At 31.6% G+C, this 11,195-nt stretch overlaps 1 protein-coding gene across 2 annotated transcripts in view; it reads right to left on the bottom strand.

The window, feature by feature from the left end:
* LOC106470258 (forkhead box C1-A-like) overlaps positions 1 to 11,195 on the bottom strand; it is a 29,610-nt gene that overhangs the window by 13,767 nt on the left and 4,648 nt on the right. The window contains exon 2 of one of the 2 annotated variants that reach the window (XM_013930803.2): positions 8,161 to 8,937. The exons of the other annotated variant lie outside the window; for it this stretch is intronic. The gene's annotated coding sequence lies outside the window, so the exon portion shown is untranslated. Of the gene's footprint in view, positions 1 to 8,160; positions 8,938 to 11,195 lie in introns of those variants that run through there. 2 annotated transcript variants of the gene reach the window in all.

The following is an 11,195-nucleotide window of genomic DNA, read 5'->3' as shown; positions in this document are numbered from 1 at the left end:
TAGCCCTCGTGTAGCTTTGCGCGAAATCCATAACAAACAATCATTTTCTGCATTCTTTTTAGAGCCTGCATAGCGGCTCATAGAATGGCTCTGAGAATTTTTTTCTAGTAAAAACTTTTAGCTCATAGCTCCATCTCTTGAGTGATTTGAGATCTAATTACAGCCGCGGCTACTGAGGATTCCCTCTTGTTTAATATTATTCGTCCCAAGATCAAAAATCACAAACTTAGAAACAATCAGATTATATATATGTTGCTGGATCCTGTTATTGTATATAGTGTTTGTTGAAGAGAATAAGTAAGTGTATTTTGTCAGTCACTTTATTAAAAACAATCAGACAATACATTTCGGCATTCATTACCCCAAAACAGCATTGTTTGATAATTAAATTAAGTATTCTCAGTTCACCTATGTATAGAAGAAAGAGCAATTCCTTCCAAAGCAATCGGGTTTATTTATACAATGTTCGACGGGTGTTTTCTATGTATCGTAAATTTTGCAGACCAGCCATTTTGTTTTTCTATTTCAAAAGAGAGTATTTAATGAAATCTAAATATGATTATGTTCAGACTATTCTATTGTTTCCTTTGACTTCTGGAGGAACAACAACAACAATAAGAAACGACGAAATACACATGATGAATTACACACCTTATCGTCACCCATGAAGTCGTAAGTGTAACTGAATATATATGTAACCATTTGAGGAGTTGATTAGGAGGTACAGAGGGCTTTGGTTTGATCAGAGGCAAACAAGCTCTATACGAACATAGAAGTTTAAAGCCCCCTTTGAAAAAATTATCATGTTCTTAGCGAAAACTGACCTTTACCGTGATACTCTTGTCAACAGAGCTGTTTCGATTGACTAAAAGCAGTTTTCATGAATGTGGCGGTTAGTGCCATTATTGATTCTAGAAGTTCAACTTGTGATTCTTATAAACGTCTAATTAAGTTTTTTTACAGGATTTTGTTATCTATATGCTGTTATCTTTGCAATAAACATTTAACTATGTTCTTATAACAAAGCTTATGATATGTCACAGTGCTCACCTTAAAATACGCCATTTGCTTCATTTTTCCACAGTAACTGTAACACTCATATATATTGTTACCACAAGTGATCAGGATTTCCTTACCGTTGGTGTTCATCGTACCACAAATGCCAGTATTACAGTAACATTATTGGGCATTGTTATCACAACCATTAAGGATTTCTTTAACATCCATATTTATTGTTACAAGAGAGCTATTAGTTTCCTCATATTGTTATTACAAATTTTTCATATATAAATTGTTGAATTATTATAAAATGCTTCCACAGAGTTGAAGATTACTGTAACAATATTTCAGATTGTCATATAAACTCTTCTAGTTATTCCAACAGCACAATTTTTACTATTTACATTGTTTGCTATAAGACAACGTATTTAATGTTCAATCTTCCTAGATATCTGCATTATACAAACGTTTCTTAACGGACTAAAAGAAAAAAGAACAGGACAACTGTAATTACCATTGCAACTAATAAACACAATATCAGATGCAAGTTTAATTTATCGTTTACCTCTGTGTAGTAGAAGTAAACAGTTCTAACGCGTGTTTTTTTTGGCATTTATAATTACTTATTATTTCTCTTTGCAATACTTTTTTTTATTTAAATGATGACAGTAACGTTTATTTCTTATGCACACTGGAGTAAGTCTATACTGGTGAACTTTCGGAGTCATTCCCTGATGTCGTCACTTAACTGTACGTACTTATGTGTATTTAAATCTTAATTCTAAACACAAAAATTCGCGGAGTAATACACTGAGTACCACATGACATGACGCATAACATTTCAATATTTAGAATAAGCGTATTCAAGATTCGTTATTACATAAAATGTAGGCCTAAGAGCTGTAAACTCTGAGCTGCGTATAATAGTTATTGAAATATTTTGACAGTGCTTTTAATCTTAAGTTGCAAAAATATTATAGTTCCTATAAATCTAGGTATTGTTCATGACAATTATAGAATTCATCATCCTGCTGTAATAATTACCACCTTATTCTGTATACTTATATGGTCTAATTATTACGCCCTCAAGCGATTGAAACAATATCATTACGATATAATGAATGTGGATCTAAAGTGAACATCAGGATTCAGAGTTCGAGTCCTGGTAGTGGAGTGTTTTCATTCTTTACTCGTGGACGACTGACAGAAGAATCACTTATTACGAAATCAAAAAGTTAGTTGCGTTTTAGTCTCTGGTGCCAGTATTTAAATCAGAATATTTAGTACATGTATATCAAATTGCATTATTGTAAGTACGGTATTACTTTATGTATTCTGATGTATTATTTCCGTTCCAAAATTTTCCATTTTTCCATAAATTCTGATAATGTATGATACACAGGTTTGTTTCTTAGCTACATAATGGGCTATCTGGGCTCTTACTGCTGAGCCATCAAGGGGGTGCACAGGTCTGTAATGAAGTACATTCTTTATAAAGTGGTTTTAGGTTCTATTGCTTGATCAGAAAACACATAATGAACAATCAACTTTTAATAAAAATACAATTTAAGCAGATTCGGAAATTCAGTTATATTTTACTTTTTCACTTTCCTCGGGACCAAATATAAAATAAATCCTTAGTGTTTATGTTTTGCATCTTGCAATAAAAAGAAAAAGAGAAGGTGTAGAAGAAAATAACACGATGTTTTATTAACTTGACTATTTAAACGATATATCTAATAATTATGCTTACGGTGAACTTAAAGCTATCACAAGTCTCTAAAGACCAGATTTGCAAGGCATTGAATAACAAAACTGAAACTTCCTCGATACGCATTTTGAAGCTCAGGGTTGATAGAATATAAAAAGTTCATGGCTAATTCCATGATTCATCTTTCTGAAGTACAGCTGTACCCAAGCGGTGATCGGGAGCAGTCAGCCTGTGTTAATAGACGATGCTTTGATAGTATATACAACCTGTCAAAGATAGCAACGGTGAAATTCTGCAGAAAAGGTGAATCTAGTCACGTGGCGGAAATTTTATCGAGGGCTCTATGTTCCTTTGATTAGTTTGTGATCGAAGATGTTTACACGAGTTCTCTTTTTTTAAAAAAAACATCTGTGTTAATTTAGACAGACAGACAGACAAAAATATATAGTTTTATGCAAAGTAAAGGTGTCATCGGGTTAATTACTGAATACGAAAGATATAGTATTAGTATTTGAGGGTCACTGTTCGTTTCATATATTGAATAGATGGCTGCTTTTAAAGCTGTTTTTCTGTTGAAAAGTTAATCTTAAGTAAATATTTAAAAAGGCCATATAAATAAATATCTAATCTGCTTTATACATAAAAAATCAACCATATACACTGAAAAGTAGCAAAACAGACGGTTTGTTAAGAATACCGTTTTAAATAGCATAGCAAAAGAAACTAACATTGAAAATTATCTTTATTTAACTTTGCATATTTTAGCAATAAATTAGTTTTTTTTTTAGTTTTTTCCCCCACTATACTCGTTTTATATTTGATATTTACATTTTACAGAAGAAGAAATATTGTATATTTTATATATTTAAAAGTAATAGGACGGAAGGATGGTATAAGGAGAAGAATATTAAATAATGACAGTTAATAAAACAATATTTGGTAAAACCATTTTATCATGTTGGGCTGAAGATAGTGCAGGGTAATTAATGAGCATAGCCATAGGTCACTATTCATTGACTCTTTAATTACTTCATCATTTAAAACTCAATATGTTGCTTCTCACAAGACTAAACAAATGGAAACAAATACAGATAAACAGACAAATACATAAGATAAAATATATTTAGATTGATGGATAGGCATACAGATAGACAGAATTAAATTGTGAGGTTGACATATAGATAAACAAGCATCAGTCAGATAGAAAGACGGCGTTCTAGTACAAGACAAAACAGCCATTTTGTCTCACCATATACGAACTATTGATCATGTGATTTTAATGAATATGATTTCAAATGTACTCGGGAAAAAGAGTACGTAACCTGAATGTAAATAAATATCATATACGTTATATTGTGTAGACAAAAATGTGTCCATGAATACAAGATTGACATACAGATGTAAACATACAATTATAACATACGTAATTGCACGTAACGTGTGTCTAATGCCTCAGACATTGCGCTATAATATTTTCTCAAAATTTTTTGATTTTATATTTCTTAAAACAACAAAGTTTTAGTTGTTTCAGTTGAAGCTTCATAAATTTGAAATATACACTCAGTTTCAGTTTATTATAGATATTTAATTTTCTTTGTGATTTGTCTCTGTAAGTATACGGAATCATAAGCAGGCTCGATATAAGAGACTTCAAAGTTTTAATGATTTCCTATACCACAACTTGTATCTCGTATATATATATTAAATTCTAAGGCAGATTAGAATAGGAAAAAAAATGTTCCATGGAAACAGATTTCAAATGCAAAATGACAGAACTAAAGAAACTCTTGGAATATAACAGAAAATACTTGGTAGTTTGCAAAGTTCTTGTTATTTAGTAATGAGTATGTTGCAAATACAAATTAAAGTACAGGATAAGTCCAAACATAAATACTAATTGTAATAGCTATTTTACAAGTATTTTAAAAAATTATAATGCTAAGCCTAATATCATGAACTAACTTATTCTTGGGACCCTATCAAGCGTGTATAAAAAACAAGGAATAACATTATATGACATCGTTAGAAAGTAACCAGCGGGTTTTTGGAAACAGTTTGTAAGAAACATGCTATGTTCCCAGAAGATTAGTACGCTCTTACACCATATATGTTTGTCTCATGTAATACTGAAACATACTCTAAGAGTGTGCCTACTTCCGCCGTACATAGTCCAAAGATTTTCCAGTCCTGGTATAGGTTCTTACTATATAGCTTGTGTCTTGAAGATTGTAAGGTGAATATTACATTTCCAAAACAAGAAATCGTCAGTGTTTTAAACATGTTCAGTGTTGTTCTCCAGATTTATCAGTAAAGCACTAAATGAGCTGTAAAACGTATTATGTAACAATAACTTGCAAGTAAAACACTTTTGAAATAAACAAATGCTAATGTCCTAACAACATGAGCTCTCGCAAAAATTTGTCAATTGGCTGGTTGGTTGTTATAAAGCACAAAGCTATACAATGGGCTATCTGTGCTCATCCCGCCACGGATATCTAAACCCGGTTCTCAGCGTAGTAAGCCACTGGGCAACAGATTTGTCAATAAGGTGTCAAATGTAATAAGACTTGGTAACAAAATTATTATTTTTAAACAATGTGTTATCGCTCTAGACGTTGAGTACAAGTACATATTTGACAATAATAAGCTCTCGTATGTATGAGTTAATTCGAATTAACACGTAAGCCCATCAAATGTGAAACATCTCTATTCATGCTATAACGTTCGGATTGTATTAGGATATGCATATAATAAATTTAGCTTAATCAGTTTATTTCATCTCTATTTTGACTGACTCATTGTCACTATCACACTGAACTATACACAAATCTTAAAAACATATTTAAAAATACACACAGTGAACAGTTGTGATTCAGTTGTATATCCATAGTTGATTCGTGTATTTTGGGCCTACGACTGATATTACAAATATGAATACAAACTCGACCATGCTGAGAACTTAAAATCTCACTTATACGAACAGAAGTACCACCCACACTTCTAGAATTTATTTATATTCTATCTGATGATGAAATGTGATAAGTTATGTATAGTTTGGTTACCAGAGCGAATGATTTTATGATCCACTAAGATTCGTATTTTGATCATGAAAAATTATTTTATTTATCGGAAGTGTACATTTCACAAACTGTTGTTAACATCCTCTTTTACTTACATAATTTTTTTGTGTTTCTTCTGTTTTAATTAAAACAAACTTTTTGGTTTTAATCTTCTCATTAATGAACTTGACTTAATTTCAAAATTCGCTTATCTATTTTAATATTCTTTTGTAACTACTTGTAAAACATCCGTTGATTCGACAACATTTTCATTCCGTTCCCACACTAAACCCTTTTGAACTGTAGTTTAATTTTGGCAGTCTTGCATAAGCTCAATAGATTGGGCAACACAGATGTGAGTATTATTTGTTAATAATTATAAATTAATATAATTTTTTGTTTTTTTTACATGCGAAACTATGGTGCAGTGATATACATTCAGTATGGTGCAGCGATATACATTAATATAATTTTTGTTTTTTACATGCGAAACTATGGTGCAGTGATATACATTCGATATGGTGCAGCGATATACATTCGATATGGTGCAGCGATATACATTCGATATGGTGCAGCGATATACATTCAAATAAGTAAAATATATGCTAGAGTAAGAAATTCTAAGGTTATAATCTAATTAAATTAGAATTCAAGGAAAACTATTTCAAGGGTCTGGGTCTAATTAACTAGCAAGTTAGTTTTGTAAATCAAAAGAAGATATTAAGAGTACACCGTGTAACTAATGCTTTTGGTTTAATGGACATCGTAGTAGCACTTCTAAAATGCAAAAATTAATTAATAGAAAACGTCAACATCAGCAACTACCTCATGTAACTGTGTACACTGTAAGTTTAATTTTTTCGATTGATTTGGCAATACAGAAACAGTTTTCGATTTCTGTTTACAGTTGAATCAGTGTTATATAGAAACAAATTAAACCGTATACAACACGAGTTTTATTAGAAAAACTGATACAAGCACATCACCTTCTACAAAGTTAACAGTCTCAAGTGACGCCTGGTGAATGTAGTTTAGGATTTAGGATATTTCTGATAAAGCTTGTGTTATATGGAGCTTAATCTATTTCTACATTACTTTGATCAGGGATACGTCATATTCTACTAATTTAGTGAATGAGTACTAGCTACTAACCCTTATAATTGAAAATAAAAACAATATTTCTTAGTATATCTACAAGTGTTTTTGAACAAAATGAAATATTTTTAAACCCATAGAGATATAAAATCATACAAGTTAAGCTTATATTTTGTATTTTCTTCTTTCCTGTTATAGAAATGACTTATGCTTTTTATACTTATAAAACATAGCGTGCAATAAAAATACAAAACAGCCTCAAACTGTTCTGTTTGTTTGTTTATTTCTAATGAAGCACAAAGCTACATAATGGGCTATCTGTGCTCTGCCCACCACGGGTATCGAAACCCGGATTCTAGCATTGTAAGTCCGCAGACATACCGCTGTGCCACTTGGGGGCGACTGTTCTGCAATGAACCTTTTTTACGAAATTCTTTGGTCTAATATTCATACTTTGTATGATACCTAAACCTAAGCAGCTTTAATACACAATTTTACAATAACTGATCGTGTGCTTATAACATAATAATTTTAGTTTTCTTTATATTACTTTGGCGTTTATAAAAGAAGCAAATTATAATTTCCTGAAACTACGAGGTGAGGAATTCGAGTAGTGTTGATGATAGGGTGAGAAGAAAGGGAAATGCAACTAACTTGTTAAATTGTAATAAATATTTGCAGATTGATATTAAAATTGGCGGGTTTATTGAAACGAGAATATTCAACACTTCATATTAAGTTATTTCAAGTTTCGAAAACTGAACTCATCAGTTTGTACTATAATTGTAACACTTTACACTGAAGGTGTAACAGTTGAATCGTAATAAACCTTACAGAGCAAGTTGTTACAGTAATTTCAAAAAACTTAATACTCAAGTTATCTAAGTTGACGTTTCGAAAACTAAGCAAGCCAGTTTCAACATTTGAAGTTTTGATGAGTTGAAATCGCTGGTTTTTGCAAAAATTTCAAAACTTTATATTAAATTTATGCAAGTTTAAGTTAAGGAAAGCTGAATATATATTATTATTATTATTATCTAATGTATGTTTCTACCATATTAGGAACAACACGCGGAGCACGTGTATTAGAGAAAGTTGTCACATTTGTTGATTGTCTCTAATGCAACATTGTTTCTAAGATTTACTAAACAAAATATATTTTTATAATGTATAAATCATTAAAAAAATAGTGAACAGCTGAGAGAGAGAGAGAGAATGAAATATATAATTAAATGAAACAAACGTTTTAAAGCAACTTATTTTTATGAACTGTAAGAAGACTTAGCAATAAGACTCGCGTAAACGTTGATAATAATATTGTTTTTAAGTAAAGTGAGTTTTATTGTACTTCTAAATCGAAGTGTATCTTCAGCCTTATTATTAAATTAATTACTGTAGCAGTTAACAGCTGTTACTGTGTAAGGTTTGGATTGTGTAAACATTATATAGATTATCGATTAGAAATTAATAAAAAACGATGTCTACTAATACACACAGGTATGTATGTATGCATTTGTGTGTTCATTTAGCGAGTAATTGGTATATTTCATATTTTCTACATCCCCTATTTATCTTCGCCAATGCATCCGTTTTAACAAAGCTATTGACGAAGTATAATACTATATTTTTAATTGTATATTACCATGAAGACAGTAAGGTTATTTAGCTACTAGAGCAATTTCTCACATCTACTTCTCTAAAACGTCGTGTATAAATTACATGTGGCTATAGCCTGACGTGAAAAAAACAACAACAACAACAGAGATTCGGGAGTAAAAAAAAACACATAGTTCGAAAAAAGAAGGAGTTTAGACTTTGTAATCTTACTGTAAACAAGAACTACACAGTATCCTGCTTAGCCATTCTTTTCCCTTCTTATTGGCCGGTGTGGCCTAGTGGTTAGCGTACAGGGCCACAGATCGAAGATCTAAGGTTCGCTCCGTGATGATCTGTGGGTGTATCATTCAGTTAATATTATCCGCGTAGACAGCGATACTATTGACTGGTTGCTCCTCTTCTGGTCAACAGTTGAAAATCAGAGTCTCCGGTCTAGCCACGTACACATAAGGTGTCCTTCAGGTTGAAAATACCAAATACGTATCAATAACCTTTTCATTAGTTCACAAAAGTTAATGAAGCCTCGTTTAGAAGTACATATACAAAATAATCTTCACTAATTCAAATGTGTGCGTGGATGGGGGAGGGGATGGAGGCTAGAAATCAGTACTTAACAATCATTGATAATGTACGACTATGTATCTAAGAAAACATAAACTATTGTAGCAAGTATATTACACCGCTCGCTGTTAAATGTCTCTTCTTATAAGTACTTAATTTATTGCTAACTTAATTATAGAAGACTAAAACCTTAAATGAAAACTATAAAAAAATATTTCTATATGAGAGAAAAACTAGTAAAATTATATCCGGTCATATTTTGTAAATGTACTATATATATATATATATATATAAATTATGTTAACAGTGGAAACATGGGAAAATGTGTGCTCGATTTTGTGCAACTTTAATGTACACAATTCATTCAGATCCTTTCATCCAGCTACTTTGTTAAGGTGTATCTCCTTAGATCCTTTCAGCCAGCTACTTTGTTAACGTATATTTACTTAAATCCTCTCAACCAGCTACTTTGTTGGCGTATATTTACTTAAATCCTCTCAACCAGCTACTTTGTTGGCGTATATTTACGTAGATCCTTTCAACCAGCTACTTTGTTAAGGTATATCTACTTAAATCCTCTCAACCAGCTACTTTGTTGGCGTATATTTACTTAAATCCTTTCAACCAGCTACTTTGTTAACGTATATTTACGTAGATCCTTTCAACCAGCTACTTTGTTAAGGTATATCTACTTAGATCCTTTCAGCCAGCTACTTTGTTAACGTATATTTACTTATATCATCTCAACCAGCTACTTTGTTAACGTATATTTACTTATATCTTCTCAACCAGCTACTTTGTTAACGTATATTTACTTATATCATCTCAACCAGCTACTTTGTTAACGTATATTTACTTATATCTTCTCAACCAGCTACTTTGTTGGCGTATATTTACGTAGATCCTTTCAACCAGCTACTTTGTTAACGTATATTTACTTAGATCCTCTCAACCAGCTCCTTGTTAACGTATATTTACTTGACGTTCACAAGATTTCTTTTCGTCCATGATATTCCATCGTAAGGAAAGAACCAAAATAACCTTTATGTGACCTCTAACATCATCTCTTTCCTTAGTATTGCCCCCAGTGGCTCAGCGTTAAGATTGTGGGTTTACGACAATTTCGATACCTGCGGTGAGCAGAACACAAATAGCCCATTAATTAACCTTGCGCTTAACAATAGAAAACAAACAACTTCCTTGGTAATAATTTTCTTGCTAGTTGCTAGATGACTCATTCACTGAAAGGAATTTTCGATAACTTTCAAGATGATTTTTAAGAGAAAACAAATTTTAGGAACAAAAAATGAACCACTAAAGTGCTTCTGTATTTACATTCCTATCAGTGATAATACACACTACAGTGCTTCTGTATTTACATTCATATCAGTGATAATACACACTACAGTGCTTCTGTATTTACATTCCTGTCATACAAAAAATGAACACTACAGTGCTTCTGTATTTACATTCCTATCAGTGATAATACACACTAAAGTGCTTCTGTATTTACATTCCTGTCAGTGATAATACACACTAAAGTGCTTCTGTATTTACATTCCTGTCAGTGATAATACACACTAAAGTGCTTCTGTATTTACATTCCTGTCAGTGATAATATAAAGTATAAAAAAAACAAACACATGCATGTGTATGTGTTTTGATATTATTTTACTAGCAACATTATCACATACATATGTGCGTGTGTGTGTGTGTTTATATAAACATTGATCTTTAACTGACATTGGAAGCATGTTCTTCGATATAATATACAACTGTATTATTTCACTAACAAACAACAAATCGTATATATATATATACATTAGTTAGAACCTAGTGGCTTATTGTTTGAAAAACAGATAGCTGGGAAGAAACATCTTTTTACAAATAAATCCATCCCGAATTTATTATTTTACGAAGAAACAAGTTATAATATTGGACTCAACTCTACAAAGGGTGGAGAAATAATTAAACCCGGTTTTTTTCACATTCACATCGGAATCCAGTATCCACGTACGTGCTCAATGTATGTAAACAATACTAGTGTCATCAGAATCCAGTATCCACGTACGTTCTCATTGTATGTAAACAATACTAGTGTCATCAGAATCCAGTATCCACGTACGTTCTCATTGTATGTAAACAATACTAGT

Source organism: Limulus polyphemus, unplaced genomic scaffold (genome assembly GCF_000517525.1).
Source record: "Limulus polyphemus unplaced genomic scaffold, Limulus_polyphemus-2.1.2 Scaffold3910, whole genome shotgun sequence".
NCBI classification, from domain to species: Eukaryota; Metazoa; Arthropoda; class Merostomata; order Xiphosura; family Limulidae; genus Limulus; species Limulus polyphemus.
Note: the sequence above shows the minus strand (reverse complement) of the source record. Positions and strands in the feature narration are given on the sequence as shown.